The sequence below is a fragment of the Triturus cristatus genome, chromosome 9 (assembly GCF_964204655.1).
Source record: "Triturus cristatus chromosome 9, aTriCri1.1, whole genome shotgun sequence".
NCBI classification, from domain to species: Eukaryota; Metazoa; Chordata; class Amphibia; order Caudata; family Salamandridae; genus Triturus; species Triturus cristatus.
In genome coordinates this window covers 833,499,040-833,520,334 of record NC_140592.1, presented here as the reverse complement: position 1 = coordinate 833,520,334, position 21,295 = coordinate 833,499,040, and positions in this window count along the sequence as shown.

The following is a 21,295-nucleotide window of genomic DNA, read 5'->3' as shown; positions in this document are numbered from 1 at the left end:
TTGTATGGGTGAATGAGTGGATATGTTTGAAGACCTAGGAATCAGTGAGTGCGTATGTAGTAACTGATATTGGTGTCTCGATGGTTTCGAAAATGGTAGTCTGTATTTTACAGTGGGTGTATCAAAGGTTATATTAGAGTGTGAGGAGGTGGATCAGATTTTCCCGTGGATGATTTCATCAGTGATGTCATCAGTGATGTCACTGACCATGTCATGAATGATGTAATATGTGACGTCATCAGCAGTGCATTGCGGGGGCGTGAGTTATAGTTAGCTGAGCTAACTATAACGGGGGAATGTCTCTGGTTTTGTACAAGTGAAATGTCCAACTAACTATAACGTCCCTAAAACCTGTGGTTTTTTTCAGTGAATTTCTAAGGTTTTTTAAATGCTAATTTCAAATTATAATGTTCATTAAAGCTATGTTTTTTTCAGTATTTTGTAACTTTAATATCCCCCAAAAAGTTTTTGTATTTTTTTTGTTGTTTGTTATTAAAATAATATAATGTCTTCTGTTGTCTTAAATATTAATATATATATATATTTTTTGGAGGAAACAGCGGAGTCGCACACCCTACATGTACCTATCTCACTGGGTGTGCGGTTTCAAACCGCCATATTGGTAAAGTCTTGAAGGATGCACGTTTTAGCCTGCCCACTCTGCTTACAGGGAAAGAACTACAATGCTACATGTCTCAGGTCTTCCCTGTAGTGATCTGCTGATCACAGGTCTAGTTGTCAGCATGCCACAGCCACTCCCTCACGGCTGCTTTACACCCACACCACACCCATGCAGCACAGGCGTCACAGGACATGTGATTCTGCCAATAAAAAGGGCTCGGCGCATGTGCTCGATGCCATTTCCACTCTCTATCTGGGTGTATCTGTGTGCTTATTATGTTGGTGGCAGCCGAGGCACTTTGACCGATATGGGCCTCCCACAACGTCGCAATGAGTTGAGGTGCACAGAGATGGTGGCAGCCGAAGCACTTTGCCGGACACTGGCCTCCTGCCACGTGACGATGACTTGAGGTGCACAGAGTTGGTGGCAGCCAAGGCATTTTGGCCGACACGGGCCTCCCACCACGTGGTGACGACTTGAGCTGCACTGAGTTAGTGCCACCAGAGCTGAGTGGGTGTGCAGCCTGCGATGATGCGTGGCCTCGAAACTCTATCCTGGCAATCAAGACCCGATTTGAATAGTGAGCTCAGCTGGACCGCGTGTGTGCCAAATGCAGCTGGCTGTACAGACATGACTCCTCAGCGCTGTGCAGCAGGATGCGCTGCGGGCCTTTGCTGCGGAATCAAGCAACGGCTGAGAAGGTTGCTCCGGCACTCTTGGAGACACGCCGGTGGTGGCAGGTGAGCATTGAGGTCTTGGTGTCGGGCAGTCATCGCTTGGCGGCGGTCTGGTCTGGGGACCAGAGCGTGGATGCTTGCGAAAGATGTAAGAATCATGCATACTGCCTGAAAAGCTTGCGACGATATTAGTCTACAGGCCCCGGTGGTCTAGTTTTGCCTGCACATTGTTGGAATGCATGTGGTTTCTGTTGCGGTGATTGGGTGCAGTGTCGGCAGGGGGCACAAATAGTACATGTGTGCAGTCAGTTGCCCCCAACACGTGCAGGAAGGCTGCTATGGTGTGGTTCCCTTGCTTGGTCTCCTGTTGTTTCTGTGCAGTTTAGGTGATGTGAACATGCATGTGTATCAAGCTGAAACAAACCCTGATGCTAACAGGTGTGATAAATCCTGCATAATGAGACTATAACAGAAGTTCATGTGATTGTAACTTTCCTTTTCTTTCCTACGAAGGTTACAACCACACAAGCATCTGTTACGGTCATTTTGTGCAGGATTGATCATACCTGTAAGCATTCCGGTTTGTCCAAGTGCAATACATTGTACCATATTGCGTTTGTGACCATACTAACGCTTGATCATTATCTTCATTTATCCGACAGGTTTCTGAATACGGACTTTTAGGATTTCCAGGACGATATACAGTTATTTTGATCCACAAGTTGATGTTTTCCGTTGGCAATGTCACTCATAGTTTGATGTTTTTGTGTTGTTAATTTATGTTTTTCTAATAAAGTACTATTGTTCCACTACTGTTGTGTTGACTACTAGACTTCATGACCTGGCGCACCCCCATTTCAGTGACTACAATCTTGGATCCAGAGTACAGAGGCATCAAGCAATGGCTGGGGTTGGGGTTGGAGGTGCAGGAATATTACGAATTGGGACGAGCGGGTAGTGCGGATGCAGGGGCCCTAAGTTGCTTTTGTAGACATGCATCCAAGATGTGTGAGGAAGTTTAATAGGTCTGGCTGTGAGACTCCTCCGACTCTCGCAGTTGTTAGTTGGAAGATGCCAGAGGCCAACAGGTGCAGCACAGCCAGCAGCTTTGTCTGCGTAACAATGTTGATTGTCCGCTGTGTTGGTACCGTCAGCCTGTGGGCAATATGGCAGTGTGCACCAACTTGAGAATGGGGCGATTAATTCTTTTGCCACTTTTGCTGAGCTAAACTGCTGATAACTCGGCGATAAGTCCCAACTGTTGGGTTATAGGGTGACTCTAAAATGAGCCCTTGTGTTTATTAGGACTTTGTTGTAGCTAGATGTGAATCACAAGAAAAAGAATGAAAAAACAAGAAAAGTGGGCAGGGTACAAACACCCTGACCCCATAGGCCTGCTCAGGGGATCTCACAAAAAGCCCCAGGGCCCAAAAATGATTACTAAGTTTTTTTTTTAGAAAGCGGCTGGGTGCACGAATCCGGATGAAAAAAGTTAAAAAAATGATGGGGTGTATTCTCAAGAACTTATCGCTGAGATATCGGCACTTTACCGCAGCAAAATAATTATCATCCCATTCTCAACCTGGTGAAAACTGCCGATATCGCCAGTTTTCCAGCAATAGCTTCCTCAAAAAAACATCACCACCAATGAGACCGACAACTAACGCTAATGATAAGCAGAATAGGCGTTCCTGTGCAAAACAAAACATGAAAACACCACTTCCCGATATTTTCAACAACCAGCGAAATCTGCAATGCGATCCAAAAACAGGCAAAAAGCTGCATTAGCAGTAGGAATTTAACATCTGCCTTTTACTGGTGTGAAGCAGGATGTCTACCTACAGTATGAAAGGGAGCCCAGCCCAGAACCACATCTGAAGACCAACACATGTCAGAGCTACGGACCATGCAGCTCCGACACCCAAGAAGGCCACAACACCCACTGCCACCACCCCCAGGACCTCCCCCTCGGACCACCCCTCCTACTACCACAGAGGCAGCGCAGAACAGAACAGCGAACCTTCCCAAAACGGCATGGCCCCTCAGCCACACAATAGCTAAATGTTGGGAGACGTGGGAACCAAGTATGTGTGAAGGAGGCAAGTCACCCATCAATACCAATGCACACAATGCCAAGTGTAGCAGTAATGTGCTGGACAGACCTCACCATGTGTGCATATACTGCTGGTGCTTGTACTATTGTGGACAGTGGACGCAACCATGTTACCTCAGGCAGTGGGGAAGATCTCGGACATGTAGTTGTGTCGTCCCCCCCTGTAAGCGGAACCGGAAGCCGAGTAGGCTGGTCCAACATATGCCACTCCGGGGTAGAAGTATGAATAAATAGGCCGGGGCTCTGGGCGTGGTTCACTTCTGGGAAGGCCAACGCGTCTGCCAGAGCAGCTGCCCTCACCCTGCCATGAGGCAGCCGCCATGACTGCCGGCCTCCTCGACAAAGGCCCCCTGCAAACCCAGCGGCACAGCACCGCAGAGATATGTCTGTACAGACTACTGCCTTCGATGTACACTGCCGACAGCAGTGTTCACAATTCAGATTGAGTCGATTGCAGATGATGCAGTCCAGTAGGCAAGAGACATTGCTCCCACTGAGGCCCGCCCGGACCACGGATCATCGCAGTCTGCACACACGCTGAGTGCTTCAGGTGCCACTAACTCAGTGCACCACAAGTCATCACCACGTAGCCTTATTAGGGCAGAATTCATTAGGCAAAAGACATTGCTACCAGTGCGACCCGCCCGGACCACGCATCAAACGCTGGCTGCGCACACGCTGAGTGCTTCAGGTTCCACTAACTCTGTGCAGCTCAAGTGAACGCCACGTGGCTGTTGGCCCTTGCTGACCACTGCCTCCGGTCTCCACTTCAGTTAGCAGGACTGACAATTCAGATGACGCAGTCGAGTAGGCAACAGACATTGCATCCAGTGCGGCCCGCCCAGACCATGCATCATCGCTGGCTGCGCACACGCTGAGTGCTTCAGGTGCCACTATCTCAGTGCACCACAAGTCATCGCCACGTAGCCTTATTAAGGCAGACTTCATTAGGTAAAAAACATTGCTACCAGTGCAGCCGGCTGGACTACGCATCATCGCAGGCAACGCACACGCCGAATGCTTTAGGTGTCACTAACTCAGTGCACTATAAGTCATCGCCACATAGCCTTATTAAGGCAGAATTCATTAGGCAAAGGACATTGTTACCAGTGCGGCCCGCCCGGACCACGCATCATCGCTGGCTGTGCACACGCTGCGTGCTTTAGATACCACTAACTCTGTGTAGCTCAAGTCAACGCCACGTGGCTGTGGGCCCTTGCTGACCGCTGCCTCCAGCCTACACTGTGCTCAGCAGGGCTCACAATTCAAGATTAGTGCCAATGCAAATTGTGTAAAAGAGTATAATCGGTTAAGAAGACCAAATGATCCCAATCTGTGCAGCTCAAGTTAACGTAACGTGGCTGTGGGTCCTTGCTGACCGCTGCCTCCGGCATACACTGCGGTCAGTAGAGCTCACAATTTGAATTGAGTCTTGATTTATTAATTGCAGAGAGAATTGTACTCTATGTCCTCCGATTTTGTCAAGGGGAAGTGACAAAAAGCATTCCTCGATGTCTGTGCTGACTACTGCCTTCCATCTACACTGCGGACAGCAGGGCTCACAATTCAGATTGAGTCGCGATTGCAGATGACGCAGTCCAGTAGGCAACAGACATTGCTCCCAGTGCAGCCTGCCCACATCACGCATCATCACTGGCTGCGCACACGCTGAATGCTTCTGATGCCACTAACTCAGTGCACCACAAGTCACCGCCATATGGCCTTATTGACACAGAATTCATTAGGCAAAAGACATTGCTCCCAGTGGGGCCCGCCCAAACTACGTATCATCGCTTGCTGCGCACACGCTGACCGCCACTGTTGCCACTAACTCAGTGCACCACAAGTCAACACCATGTGGTTGTAGGCCCTTGCTGACCGCTCCCTCTGACCTACACTGCGGTCAGCAGGTCTCACACATATTCAATCCAATCCTGTCCTGCAAGGACACGCCATCATCGCTGGCAGCGCACACGCTGAGCTCTTCAGGTGCCACTAACTCTGTGCATCACCACTCATGTACCCTTTAGGATTGACTTTCGTGCTGTAGACACCGGATGCAACAATGTCACCTCATGCAGCAGGAATATCCCGAAGGGACATTAACAATTTATTCACATCAGCACGCTCATCTCTGGTGCCCCTACCTCAGTGCACCACAAGTCATGGACCCTTTACGATACTTTATTTTCTCTGTTATTTAAGATCTGGTACACCTACCTTAGTGCACCACAAGTCATGGACCCTTTATTATTGAATCTCTGTGTGTGATCCGATTATCACTGTTGTAGTTGTTGCCAGCACCAACCTTTCCCTGAGGGCTGGCCTACTCTCACCCCAAACGCATCCAGCACATACGTCACTGGACATGTGACCCTGGTGATAAAAAGGGGCAGAGCGCACGTGCCCGTAGCCAGTTCCACTATCTAACTGTGTCCGTGTGTTCATTATGTATGCATGATGGCTCTGGTCCCTACCACATTACATTGTGTAGTTGACTGCGCATGAAACCATGTTACCTCTGGCAGTGGGGAAGTCCTTGGTTATGTAACTTTGTCTGGGTCATTCTATGAGTACATGGGTAGTGACTGGATGATTAAAGTACTGCAAGGAGAGTGTATAATGAATTTATAAGTACTTGGGGATTAGCGGAGTGATTGGATAAGTACATATGTGGGCAGAGCCTAACCATCGAGCATGAGCTTGGCTCTAATTGGCTGCCAACCAGTGGCAACCCCAGCAGAGCGTCAGGATTGCAAACCAAGCCTCGGGAAAGGCCCAGAATCCTGTCTGCAAGATATTCCCAGCCCCACAGCTGGATCATTGACATACGGCGGATAGAATCTATGGAATTCTGTACGTGTAAGCAGAGTGGGCAGACCAGGTGTACGCCAGTCAAGGGCACAACTAGAGCCAAATTTCGGGGGAGGCTGATAAAAATTTTGGGGGGGCTAATTCTTCCAGTCAGAGGCAGAGTAGAGATGCAGGTGCTCTAAGAAGAGGTGAAATCAACAAAAAGCCTCATTTACAAGTAAATGGTCTTTTAAAGACCTGTAAATTACTCGGGTGCCGCGCTGAGAGCTGCGCATCCAGCGCGTTCACACTAGGGGGCCGCGCTGAGAGCAGCGTACTCAGCGTGTTCACACTAGGGGGTCACGCTGAGTGCCGCTCACCCAGCGTGTTCACACTAGGGGGCCATGCTGAGTGCAGTGTTAGGATCACCACTCAATACTTTTCTAAAAAAAAAACAGTCAACTTCCATTAATTTATAGTCACCCCAAGGACCCCATCCCCCGGGGCATGCCCAATTCTTGAATTTATTTATTAATCATTAGGCCGCGTGATCCCCCTTCCCTTGTCCACTTCTGGCCCTGGGGACCCCATCCCCCAGGGCCTGGCCTCTTCGTTGGGGACCGTGGGGGGGAGCCCCAATGCCCCCATGATCCTAGCCAGCTCCCCACCTCCTGTGGGAGCCGGCATTGCTTTTGGGCAAGAGGAGCTGCTAACATACAGCTCCCTTGCCCAAAAGCAATCACACAATATAATTATAGGATTGCCCCCGGAACCTAGCCCACCTGGGGGCTCATTTAAATGAAGTGGGGGGCTCCTCGCCTCATTTTTGTGGAAACATTTTGTTTGGATTCGCGCTCCCAGGGCGCATTCTGATGTTCTTTTCAATAAAAAAAAAAATTGTGCCTGGGGGTCCTCGTCGGACCCCCTGAGCATGCCTATATCTACCCTGCCCCCTTTTCTTCTTTTTAAATCTTTTTTCAACTGTTTTCTTGTGACTCGGTTCTGCCAACACTTCCTGGTTTGGAGTGTTTGCAGCCAATCACAGTGAAGTACCTAGTCATGGCAGCCAATCACAGTGAAGTGCGTGGTCGGGAGGGTGCGCGAACCCACCGCTGCCCCAGAGATCGAAACTTTTATTTTTTTAATTTCTCAGCCACCACTGAATGGATTTACACCATTCAAAAAAAAGTCGCTTTCCGAATCAAGCACTACCTTTTTGCCAAATTTGGTGTAATTCTGTTCAGCAGTTCGGGCTGTAGCCTTGGCTGAAGTTTCCTATGGGAAATTGATTTTTTGAATTTTATTTTTTTAATTTCTCAGCAACTACTGAACAGATTTACACCATTAAAAAGAAAAAGTCGCTTTCTGAACCAAGCTCTGCCTTTTTGCCAAATTTGGTGTAATTCCGTTCAGCAGTTCGGGCTGTAGCCTGTAATAAAATTTCCTATGGAAATTAACATGGAGAAAACACTTTTTGGGATACCCCTTTTTTCTCAGCCCACGCTTGACGAATCACCACAAAACTTTCAGGATAGGAGCTGACCTGGACAGACCATTTATTTAGAGAATTTCGCGAACATTCGTCAAATGACGCCAAAGTTATTAGTAAATCAAAAATGCTTTTCCTATGGAAACTAGGTTCTAACTATAACTACCTATAGGCGACTGCCAGTAGGTAATATATATATATATATATATATATATATATATATATTCACTGAAAAAACCACAGGTTTCAGGGACGTTATAGTCAGTTGGACATTTCACTTATACAAAACCAGTGAAATTCAGCCGTTATAGTTATTTGAGCTAACTATAGATCGCTCCCCCGCAATGCACTGCTGATGACATCACATATATATATTTTTTTAAACAAACTTTATTCATTGTCTCCATTTACAATAGAGGTAGGAAAGACATAAAAATGTTATTTTCATCATAACAGAACCATACACATATGCAGTGTGATAACAACACTCAAGAAAATACATATCAGTGCGCATTCATGTAATACAAACATGGTCCCACCTACACAGACAGTTGGTTTAGCAGTCGTCATTGTAACGGATCATTTCTTCATTTTGTATTGTGTGGCAATTACCTTAGTACCTGTGTAAATAAATGGACAGTAACATACTTTTTATTAACTCTGCTTCCCCCACCCGTGCTGATGAGCCACACCTCCCCATATCGTTTCCAGTTTAGTTAACAGGTGCCTAGTGACAGAGTAGGTACACTTATCAGGTGCAAGTCAAGGCTAAATAACGGAATTTCATTCATACATATGTTAATCTGCAACAATGGAGTCCCTGAGTTTAACATCTACTACATCAGAATATTGAATGCTTTGAAAGTTTCCAACAGTTGGTCCCAACTCATAGCAATCGGTCCTTCCTTAGGCCTCTTTTCTCCTCCCTGCAGATTGCCACTGATGACATCACATATGACATCACTCATTACATGGTCAGTGACATCACTGATTACATCACTGATGGCATCTCAAATGACAACACTGATGACATCATGGATGACATCATCCACGTGATAATCTGATGCACTTCCTCACACCCAAATATAACCTTTGATACACCGACTCTAAATTACAGACTGCCATTCTCAAAACCATAAACACACCAACACTAGTAACTACATACCCACTCACTGATTCTTAGGTCTACACACACATCCACTCACTCATCCATGCAGCCACTCATACATGCAGTCACTCATCAATACTGCCACTATCATGTGCACTCATACACCTATACAGACAGTCACACACCGCCACTCACCTATAGAGTTACAAACACAGTTACTCAGTCATAAAAAGAATCAATCACACTCCCATTTACTCACCTATACAGTTATATACACACCACCTCACTTATCCATACAGGTACTAACAAATACTTACTCTCTTATACAATCACTGACACAAGCACACACTCATTCATACAGCCACTCTCACAATCACTCACTCTCACATATAGTCATTTATATAGTCCAACACTCACATATACTGCCTTTCACATATGTTGTTACTCACACAAGTACCACTGAAACATCCATTCACTCACAAACACACCCATATACACAATCACCTACCCATACAGCCCTTCTCAGATGCACTCTTGAACCCATAACCCAGTGAATCACCCACTCACACATCTATGCACAGTCACACCCCCACCCCAACCACCCACACAGATACTCCGGCATGACTACCAATCAATAACCCATATAGACACTCATGTAGCTACTCACTAACCCATGCAGCCGCTTACACACCAACTGACAGACTGATACAGATATTCACACAGTTTATTCACTAAACCATGCAATCAGTAGAACACGTTTAATTGCTCACTTATACAGTCAGTCACACACCTACTAAATCATCCATTCAGAAACTCATACACCCACTTATTCTTCAATACACCTTGGCCTATTTATGTTTAAAACGTTTTTATTGAAACAAAACAAACCATGGGGGAGGGGGATAGGAGGTTAGGGTACATATAATACAATCAAAGAAAAAGGGGGCAACTCAAGAGGGTTGGCGATGGGTAGCTCGATGGGCCAGGGGAAAAGCACAATAAATGCAATGCTAGAAATGCAATCTGTGGAATCCCTGCGTGCATATCCAACACCCCAAATCTGAGCAATGAAAGCCAGCATCAACTCAACGAGGCACAATCCACCCCCCCCCCATCCCCCAGCCCCCCAGTAAAGAAAGGAAGAAAGAAAAAACAATATCCCACCCCCCCCGTCCTATGGTCCCGCGCCAGATTAGTCCTCACCAAAAAGCCCCGCACCCCCCCCCCCCCGGAGGGCCCCGTCTCCCATGTGATCTAGTCCGCCGGGGTCACCGGCGGCATCAACCTGAGAAGCCTAAGATACCTCGGGCAGGTGAGCTCCCGGAATTCGGTGGACAGCAGCGCTAGAAAGGGTTGCCACAGCTCTTCAAATTGGTCTATCTCCCCCGCCACCGTAAGCGACAGCTTCTCCATTCCCAGCACATGCCAAAGCCTATGCAACCAGCCCGTGATGGAGGGGACAGTGGTGGTGCGCCAGTGGATAAGGATGTTCTGGACCGCAGACCCCAGCGCAATCGCGATCTGCCTGCCCCTGCGGGACTTCAGTGGGTACATTAGGTCATTGGGGAGGCCCAGCAGGACATACGCCGGGAAGCGCGGCAGCTCTATCCCAAAGTGCTTATCCACCTCGTCCAAAACTTCCTTCCAGTAAGCGGTCAGCACGGGGCAATCCCAAAGAATGTGTGAGAGGGTACCCTCCTGCCCGCAGCCCCGCCAGCACCCCTTGGCAGTGTGTTTATGCATTTCATACAGTCTCTCCGGGGTGTAGTACCAATAAGTGGACACCTTGGTAAAGGTCTCCGTAAGGCCCGTGTGATACGCAGAGTGCCGCGCCCGATACGCAATTTTGTCCCATTCCTTGTGGCTGAGTGTCCTACCCAATTCCCTGTGCAAGCGCTCCCTCCCCGGGTTGTAATAGTGAAACGGCGGGGGTTGTAGGTACTTATACAGATCGCTAATTAGCTTAGCGTCGGAGGTCCGGGTGGCCAGCCACCTCTCATACGGTGTAATTTGACGAGCAGCGGTGTCACGCACTTGGGGCTGGAGGGCCCAATGCCGAACCTGCATGTAGCGCAATCTGTCCAGCTCCGTCAGGCCGAACTCCTGGCGGAGTTGCTGAAAAGGAATCACTCTCTCCGGGCCATAGACCTGGAAGAGCGCCCTGCAGCCCGCCTGCACCCAATGGGAGAAAACTCCCGGCTCCATCCCTGGGGAAAAGTCCGGGTTGCCCACTATGGGTGTGAACGGCGAAGGGAAGGTGGTGAGGCCCCGAGCCTCACAGACTGCATCCCACACCCGCAGGGGGACCCGCGTAACGAAAGAAGCGTAAAGGTTAGGGGGGCGATGCGCGCGGCGCAAGAATGGAACCTCTTGTAAGGTGCGGCCCGCCACTGCCTGGTCTTGAAAGAGCCAGTGTTTGTCGGACTCCCACCTGCTCCACTCCACTAGATAACGCAGCTGTGCCGCCTGAAAGTACTTACGGAGGTCCGGAATGCCGAGACCCCCCGCCTCCGGAGCAAGCGTGGAGAGGACCCTCTTCATTCGTGGCTTGCGGCCCTGCCACACAAAGCGGGAGATGTCAGCCTGCATTTGTCGTATCCAGCCCACCGGGGGCTGGAGAGGGAGGGCCCGGAAAAGATACAGTATCTGGGGCAACACCGTCATCTTAACCGCCGCGATTCGCCCCAACCAGGACAGTAGGCCCTTGCTCCAGCGACCAAGCTCCTTCTTGATCTTCCTGCTGAGGGAGGCATAATTGGCCGTTACCATCTCCGGCAATGTGGGCGCCAGCAGAATCCCCAGGTATGGCACCGTGGACGAGGACCACTGCATGGGGAAGAGTCGCTGAAGGTCCCTCCTGGTGTCCGCAGCCAGGGACACGTCTAACGCCACTGACTTGCTCATATTCATTTTGAAGCCGGCCGCACAGGCAAAGGCGTCCAGTTCCCGGAGGCAAGCAGGCAGCGACCTCCTAGGGTCGTCCAAAGTCAACAGGACATCGTCCGCGTAGAGACTGACAGTGTGGACATACTGGCCCATCCGGACCCCAATAGCGTCCGGGTTATCGCGAATCCTCTGAGCAAACGGCTCCATGTAGAGGGCAAACAAGAGCGGCGAGAGGGGGCAGCCCTGCCTCGTGCCGCGTTCGATGGCAAATCCGCCGGAGCTACACGCGTTGACCCGTACCGACGCTGAAGGATGCTTATAACAGTTGAATACCATGGTGCGGAACTTATCCCCGATCCCCAATTTCTTGAGAACCAGCTCGAGATACGGCCAGTGAACTCTGTCGAAGGCCTTCTCCGCATCAACGGACAGCAACATCCGCTCCCCCGGGACCCGCGAGGCCTTCTCCAGAACATGCGTCACCCGCTTGGTATTGTCAACCGTCTGTCTGCCGGGTACAAAGCCAGCCTGGTCCGCCTCCACCAATCCGGGGAGGTGCGGACCCAGCCGGGACGCAAGAATCCCTGTATACAACTTGAGGTTGACATTTAAAAGCGAGATGGGTCGATACGAACCGCAGAGGGCCCGGTCCTTCCCAGGTTTCGGGATTACCGCGACCGTCGCCCTCAGGAGATCCGGTGGGATGGCTCCCGGTTCGGAAAAGGAATTAAATAGCCGAGTAAGGACAGGGGCCACCGCCGTGCAAAAAGTCTTGTAAAACAAAGACGTGTACCCGTCCGGGCCCGGGGCCTTACCATGCTTCAGCCGCGCGATAGCGGAAATCACTTCCTCAACATGGATATCCCGCTCCAAGTGGTCCGCCTGAACCGGATCCAGCACCGGAAGGGTCACCGACTCCAAGTAGCCTGTGGCATCCCGTGGCGAGGAGGGCTCCTCAGCATACAACGCCTCGTAGAAGCCGCGGAAAGATTCCGCTACTTCTGCGTCCCCGGAGACGGCCACCCCGTCCGTGCCCAACCTTGGCCTATTTATATAAATAACATATTTAAACTTTATAGAAACACACAGTCACTGGATGATGTCATCAGTGATGTCACTGGCCATGCCATGAGTGATGTAATACGTGATGTCATCAGCAGTGCATTGCATTGAGGGGACGCGAGTTATAGTTAGCTCAAGTAACTATATTTATTTATTTTTTAAATTTATATGGCGCACAGCTACCCGGAGGTTTCCCGGCGCCTACAGACACGCTCTACAAGGAGACAAGGGCCAGAGCTCTAATGATTGAAAATCCAGGTTTTTAAATCTTTACGAAATTTGTGATAACTCGTTTCATGACGTTATTGAAACGGGGGTGAGTTCCATAGGGAAGGAGCTAGATAGGCAAAGGAACAGGCGCCCATTCGAGCTCGTTTGATCCTGGGAATTTTGAATTTGAACTGATTGGAGGATCACAGAAGACGTGACGGGAGGTAAAGATGCACCAAGGTACCAAGACAGTGTGGTGCTGAGCTCATATTAGTCCTTTGCATGTAACAGAGAGCTTTAAATTTAACACGATTATCCATCCTCAACCAGTGAAGGTCACGGTGTGAACCTGTAGTAGAGGCCATTCTGGGTAGTTGGCATAGAAGTCTGGCCGTGGAGTTCTGGACCACTTGCAGCTTTCAAAGCACCTCCTTACTTGCGCCCAGATATAACACGTTACCATAGTCCAGTCTGGACACGATTCAAAGCCTGGATGACATTTTTTTGCATGGAAGGTGGAAGCATCCAGAGAATTTTTCTGAGCCATTTTAAAATAGCAAAGCAGGTAGAGGCGACCTTAACCACTTGCTGCTTCATAGACAGCTGGTCGGCAATGATTATGCCGAGATTGCGAGCCGATTGTGAAGGGAGGGGGAGATCACCCATTTGAGGAGGCCAGTGTTGGGGGCCCCAGAGAGTTTTGTTTCCACCGAAAAGGAGGAGTTCTGTTTTCCCACCGGCCTAATCTCAATGGTTTTGTATGGATGAAATGTCCAACTATAAAGTCCCTGAAACCTGTGGTTTTTTCAGTGAATATATATATATATATTCACTTAAAAAACCATAGGTTTCACACATGTTGTAGTGAGGTGGATATTTCACTCGTAAAAAACCAATGAAATTCCCCCGTTATAGTTAGTTCAGATAACTATAACTCGCGCGCCCGCAATCCTGCTCATGACGTCACATATTACATCACTCATGACATGGTCAGTGGCATCACTCATGACATCACTGATGACATCATCCTTATGATAGAGTGGCGGTCCCCAGGAGGGATAAAACGCGTTATGGCTGCCTGGTTTGTTTTAGTCTTGTGAATAAACCGATATTGGAAAATAATCCGTGGTCCGTGCTCCCTTCTGCTCAGCTGGTCAGATACGAGAGAGGAGAGTGCTCTGCACATATGTATATATATATATATATAATTTGTAACATGTAACACTAACAAGTGTAACTTTTTCAAAAGAAAAAATCAAGCACCTCGAATATAATTTCCTCACAAAACAAAAACCTCAATAAATATCTCTAAAAATACGGCTACCTCAGATCAGTAAGAATAAATGTAAAAACAATGTTAAGCATGTTTACATAATAATGCTAGATAAACAATTTAATTTTTATTAAAGTAATTGTTTTCTTTTTTGTCTTATAATATCTTTATTGTATCTACTTAAAAGACATACAATTTAAAACATTATATAAGTGAGCTAAAATTTATCAAAATTACAATAGAGATTTTCTAAAAATGTTCACAATTTACCGGGTAACAAACCTTTAGTTTACTCAACATTAAATGGCAAGCCCTATTGTTTCATTCTAAAACCCATATTTAAAATTGTGAAAGTAACAACATTAATCAAATCTCAGAAAGGATAGTGAATATTGGGTCACTTGGGATATACTTACAGCCAATAAGGTACACACAGTGAGAAAACACAAAGGAACATCACAAAGTATTACTTTAATGCATGTTTTGGCAGGGCTAAAAAACCTGAAATAGTTGAAAATGTCACGGTGCACAATCACCCCTCAAACATTATGTAGATCAAAGTCAGAAATGTATTACAAGGCCTCGGGGCAAGTTAGCACAGTCTCACGAGGTTCTACAGGAAAAATTTCAAAAATGTTGATATCAAATGTTCCTGACTATACTACAGGTCAACTCCTGGTTATCCTTAATTTAGAATGACTCATAGCCAGAACTAAAAAAGCAGCCATGAAAACCTTACTGCTGTAAAAAAGATTCCAAGTTAAAAAATATCCCTGATAACTGTAATACACAGTAATGAACCTTTAATTTATCTGAAAACACTAATAATGACAGGAAAATAATTATGAACATAAACATATATGTATCTGAAAAGAACCTGCTATGAGGAAGGGCCCGATTTATATGCTTGCAGAAAGGGTACTCTGTTGCAACGGCGACAAAGTACCCTTTCTGTCAATATAATGGCCCTCCTGTCTGATTTAAATGCAGGAGGAACTTTTGAGTAACCACAGCAAAGGTTATTCCATTTCTGTCGTGTTTACAACCCTCGGATGTCCCAATGGAGTAAGGGCCGTCCGAGGTTGAATTGTATGTTAGCCCACCTAATTTAGGTGAGCGGACATACAGTCTGGTTTTCACTACCCGTCACTGACAGAAAAACCCAGGCAGAAAGCCGCAGTGAAAACTGCAAAATGCCCCTCTCCCCATTGGAGATAACTTCCATGACAAAGAGGGCGTTGCTTTTTTTTGGTTTTCATAAACAAAATCCCAACTTTGGGGTTTTGTTTTTGAAAGGAAATTAAATTATACATTTGCCAATACGGCTCTGTCATGTTTGACGGACCGGTATGGCAAAGTTACAAATACATTGGCAGGAACTCCCTTGACGGCAGTTCCTGTCAATGTTTGAAATGTTCTCCAGCCTGACAGATATTTCAAAATTTTGCAGTCAAGCCTTCTGCCAAATATTAAATCAGGACCTAAATCAGAACAACACATGGAAGATAGACAGCTTGTTTAAATTGTGCCCTCCACCATTTAGACAACTCTACAAATCCCAGAGAGAATACAACAGCACAAACATCCCGTTAGTCTACACACTTTTACCAAATAAAGTGCACCATACCATGAACTAATAACTGAAAGAAAATCCAAAACTATCATTCACAATCCCCCACAAAAAATCATTGACTTTGAGTGAGCGATGATTTCTACCATTTTTAAAATATACTTACATAAAGCTATACCAAAAACACTTATGTTAAACAAGTGCAGAATCCTGTAAAAATATAAAAATGTTTGAAAAATGTAATATAATATTTGAAAAATATTTGTAACAATGATTATTTTTGAAAAATCTATTAACGATATGTTAAAAACACATATAAAAAATGTGGTAGAAATGTATAAAGACAGTATTAAACAAAAAGTAAAATTATAACTTGTCTTACTAAACTAATGTTTCATGATTTGAAATGAAATTCAATTATACATACCGTATTCCCACTCCAACCTAAACCACATTGAGGAAAGTGCTGGACTTTGGGGGGTGTAGATTTACTATTGCCACTCCAATCTAAATAACATCAGGGAAAGTGCTGGAGTTTGAAGGGTAGATTTACTATTGCCACTCCAATCTAAGCCACATTTGGGGAGGTGTTGGACGTTGAAGGGGATATTGTTATTGTTCACACTCAAATTTATGACACATTGGGGAAAGTAAACCGACTTTCTAAATAGTAGATTTAACATTCTCTCTCCAATTTAAGCCAAATTGAAAAAGTCTTAGGATTTGACAGTGGTAGATTTACTATTCCCACTCCAAAATAAACAACATTGAAAAAATAGTTATACTTTGAAATATATTAATAAAACTAAATTTGAAAATATGTATACATATACTTTAAATGATAGAAGTAGAAAGCACCAACAATTTTCACTAATCCTCAAGTTTTTAAAATTATAATGATTAGAAAATATATTTTTTAATAAAAAATATTGTGAATAAAAAATACTTTTTTAACTAAATGGTAAATTATTTGAAATACTTAAACATGCAGACATATTTTGTAAATATAAAAAATATTGAAAAAAGAAAAATAACATTTTATTAAAAGAATATTTAATAATTAAACTAATAATAGTTAAATGAATATTCCGATATCTAACAAACATATGAAAACATGCCATAATTAAATAATATAAATACATTTGAACAATCATAAAATAGATCCAAATCCTATTAAATATTTCATTTTCTTCACATAGCATAATAATTCTAATGACAATATTTAAAAAAAAATACAAATATATCATTTATTTTATGAAAAATCGAAACATACCAAAGTACACAAATGAAAGTAAAAATAAACTTGATTAAAAAAATTCAAAAACAATTTAAAAAGTCACACAATAAATTGTAAACAATCACCACCCTTTTCCCCTATAAACCCTGCATCCCACATTAAAAACATAACAAAAACACCACCTACAAATACTACATTAACAAATAACAGAAAATCTTTAAAAAGAATATAAAATTAATAGAATGAGTAGTAGTTCAAAATGAGTGTATTTAGAGCTAGGTCTTTTATACACTACACAGTAAATATAATGAATGTATTACCAATATAGATAACATAATTTGTTGAAATTGATTAAAAACCTTTCCATGAAGGTGCAATCAGTAAAAATCGACCTACAGCACAGTAGCATTTAAAAATGTAATCTCAAATAAATACTGTATAGTTTATCCTCATACCTTAATCCCACATTTGATTAGTACTGATTTTGATAACTTTCACCTTTGGGACAAGCATTTTATAAAATCACACAAGATATGTACAGCGGAACCTCACACCCTAAGGCTGCAACTACAATCTCTCTCCTTGTCCAAAAGCTGATTCACACCTGCCCCGCGGGAGTACAATGGGTTTAGCCCAAGCCGCTATTGCATGTTACGCATTACGGGGTTGGTCACTCCATTAAGAAAGATGGTTAAATTCTCTCTTGAGGCTCTCAGGTCAATGTTTTCAGGCCAAATAGCCAAATTCCTTAGCTCTTGACACTACCAACCCAATGGCATATAGGACCATATGTGCAAAACATGTTTGGAGGTCACAAAATGCCTGATTAGCAGAATTGGGCTGTTTGCAAGTGCAAAAAAGAACTTTGTAATGTACAAAAAACGAAACTGTGATTTGGTAAGTTGTCACTGAGTATTAATTTGGTCATCCGGGCCATCCGTACCATCTCTGAGGCCCCGTGATGTGGTGGCCTCTGGGTTACCATGGACAGTCTGTGGGATGGGATCCTACCTCTTCATCTCCATTGAAGGCCATCACTTTCTTGGAGACCTTTGATGTTTTTCTGAGCTGCCATTCAGCAGCATCGATGGTGTGCCACTACAAGTATTGGACAACTCAGTAAGCACAACCCTCATGCTTCTTCTTGTATCTCCTTGCCCACTGCTGAGGTAGTAAAGCTTTTCCTTCTTCAAGGCTCTGGTAAGTACATTGATAGCATGTTTCAAGCATAGCATTTTTTGCACTTGTCTTGACACCTGTTTGATCTCTTGATAGAGGCACTTACAATCACAGTGTTATCTTGCGCTTGGCAGTCGCTTTGCACTTTTGACACCAGGTTGATCTCTGCTTGACAACACTTGCAACCGCATAATTATCACTCTCTACTATATATGGTTCTATGTTGTGTAGTAGAGTGGTACCTGTTTGTATGGCCTAGCCAGCAGGTTCTTGACCACCGGCGTGTAGATTCTCTGTAAATGCTTTTGTTTTCAACTGCTTCACAGCGTCTGGAACTGCGCTTTGATTGCACATGCATTCAGCATCCATTCTGTACTTCGATGATGGCCCACGTGGCACACATGAGCAGTTTGCATGAACCACGACAAACTTTTTGAGAGAGCACTGTTTCTTATCCCCTATCTTGTTGGCATTTGTTTGCATTTGTAGTGTCTTCCAGCCTGGGCACCCGCCAATGATTATGCCACACACGGAGCTTAGTAATACATGTCTTTTTTTTCTGCGTGTAACTGCAAACTCAACATTCTAAAGCAGCCTTCACTGCAATACACTCCTATTCATTACACAAGACACTACACTAGGCATTACACTTATGGCTATAAGCCACCAGCTTCTAGTAATATTTACTATGACATATATAGGGCCTGATTCTGATGCGGTTAGGAAATCTTCCCCATCAAATCGGTTTGGAAATGGTTTCCGACCGACTCGGATCGGGAGAGTCCGACCAACCAAGTATAATGCATTTGGATGCTTTCAGAAACGATTTGGTTGGACTCCCATTGACTTCTATGGGAGCCTATGTTCCTAACCGCATCCTAATCTGGCCCTCTGTCGGGAAGACACGTTCCCAATTCGAATCGGAAGGAGAAAATGCTTTTAGGAGGCCTTCCTAATCGCATCGTAATCGGGCCCTAGGTGGGAATGCTTTCCTAACCGCATCAGAATCGGGCCCTTAGTGTTAAATGAATATCACCAGATTTCCTTGCCTGGTACCACCATACATTGCATGGCAGCCCCAGGCAGGAACACCACTTAATCGCAACAAACAATAGGGAGAAACCATTTAATCGCAACAAACCATAGGGAGAAACGCCCTGAGCCACAGAGTCATTGATTTTTTGTTTTTCAATCCAGCTTTGGGATTCCTTCATTGAAAAGCAAATCTTTGCCATAAAGGTCAAACAAATATGGTAATGTTCTTTGCCTTTATTGCAACTGCCGAACTTCACCGAGTGTTTTAGTGATTGCCACACGCAGGTAGGATTTCTAAATTGATCTGGAAGGTACGCCCCCTGCTGACCAGGGAGGGCGTTGGGCCTCTCACGGATATTTAAAGAACCCCATAAGTCATTAAAGGTAATTTAAAAATGAGGCATTCTATTATAGAAGGAAATTAAGTAAACTTGTGTGGATAAATAGAAAATTGTTTCATTTTTTATTGTGTTTTATACTGTTGACTCTTTAACTTAAAGCAAATCCACTGCCTATCTTGCGGGTCTGCACTTCAGAAACACATTTAACAAATGCACAAAAAAAGTACATAAATACAAAAATAAATAAATCATCCACGATTTCTGTGCTTTGAAAATAAAAGTCGAATAAGATCTATCTGCTTTCTACCACATTGCACTTTTGTTGATCCAGGCAACAGCACGCCCTGGCAATCCCACCAATTAAAGCGTCTTTAGTTGGAAATGCTTCTTAGCATGCCTGAGCACATATGTATCCGCCAGGGACAAATTGAGATGTGCGGATTATAGGGGAGAGTGAGCTCCAGAAAAAGGCATCTTTGTTCGGGGATCAGCCTGTAATAGGGTTTCATTTTCAAGAAGCTGGCCAGTGTTCCCCGGGGTCCCTTCCAATTATATGACCAATTTAGGCAGTAGGAGCAATATTTGCGATTCTCCTTACTTTTCGCTGTGTGGCACGCTTCGTTAATAGAACAATTTAGTGTGTGCACACTAGCAGACATCAGTAAACACTAACAAGGTTAAAAAACAATTTCACTCAACCATATCGGAAGACAAAAGAAAAGGGTATGGGTGGGTGTTTGTGTTCAGTTGCTCATTTATCTCCTTAGCTTTCAGGTGTCAGATTTCATAACAGCACGCATGTTTACTTTTGTGTTTTTTTTTTACATTTGGCTAATATTTTAAATTAATTACAAGTTTGAGATAATTCTCCGCAATTAATTGAACACATTTGTGCGTGCCACTCATCCAAGGATGACGTGCGACATTTACTGTGCATATGTAGTTGTAAGAAGGAATTGCACCTTTCTGATTATGAAACTGAGTATTGCCTGCATCAACCAACCATAATAATATTTCAAAAAATCATGGACAAAATATGGTTTAACGGTTCATTACAGAAACAAATTCCAATGTTTAACCATTTAATAACTAATCCCACTGCTTATTATCTATGTTCAAGTTTTTCTACAGGATCTAACAAAAAATAACACTTCAAACACAATGCCACATGTCAAGGTTAAAGATACCAATTACTGTGGCAAAATTAGGCCAAATGTTTTGGCTCAGTACTTTTCCAATGTCACTGTGAGGCACATGAATAGCAAAGCCTGCACCTGCTGCGGTGTCATTCATGCCCACACGGCGCTGAAAACGCTTTGGCAGGTCTCAAGCTCTCAGTGTGTTTTAGATTAGATTTGAAAATGTTAGCAGCAAGTGTGAGAGTTAATTTAATGGCAGAATTAGACCGTGTTAATATCATCAAAATCAAATAACAAACTCAAAGTAGGTTTTGAGGGTTGGGGGGGTTAGCATAGTCAGACAAATAATGTAAGGCTTGGTGTACACACACAGACACACATGCATGCACACACACTTACACACACACATATGCACATACATGTTCATACATAAACACAGGCACTGGCACATGAAGGCACTCAAACAGACACAAACTAGAACAGACAAGGACATATAATATGGCCCAAATTTATAGAAAATTCAGGCAAAGCAGCAAGCCACCTTGTTGCGCTGCGTGAAAG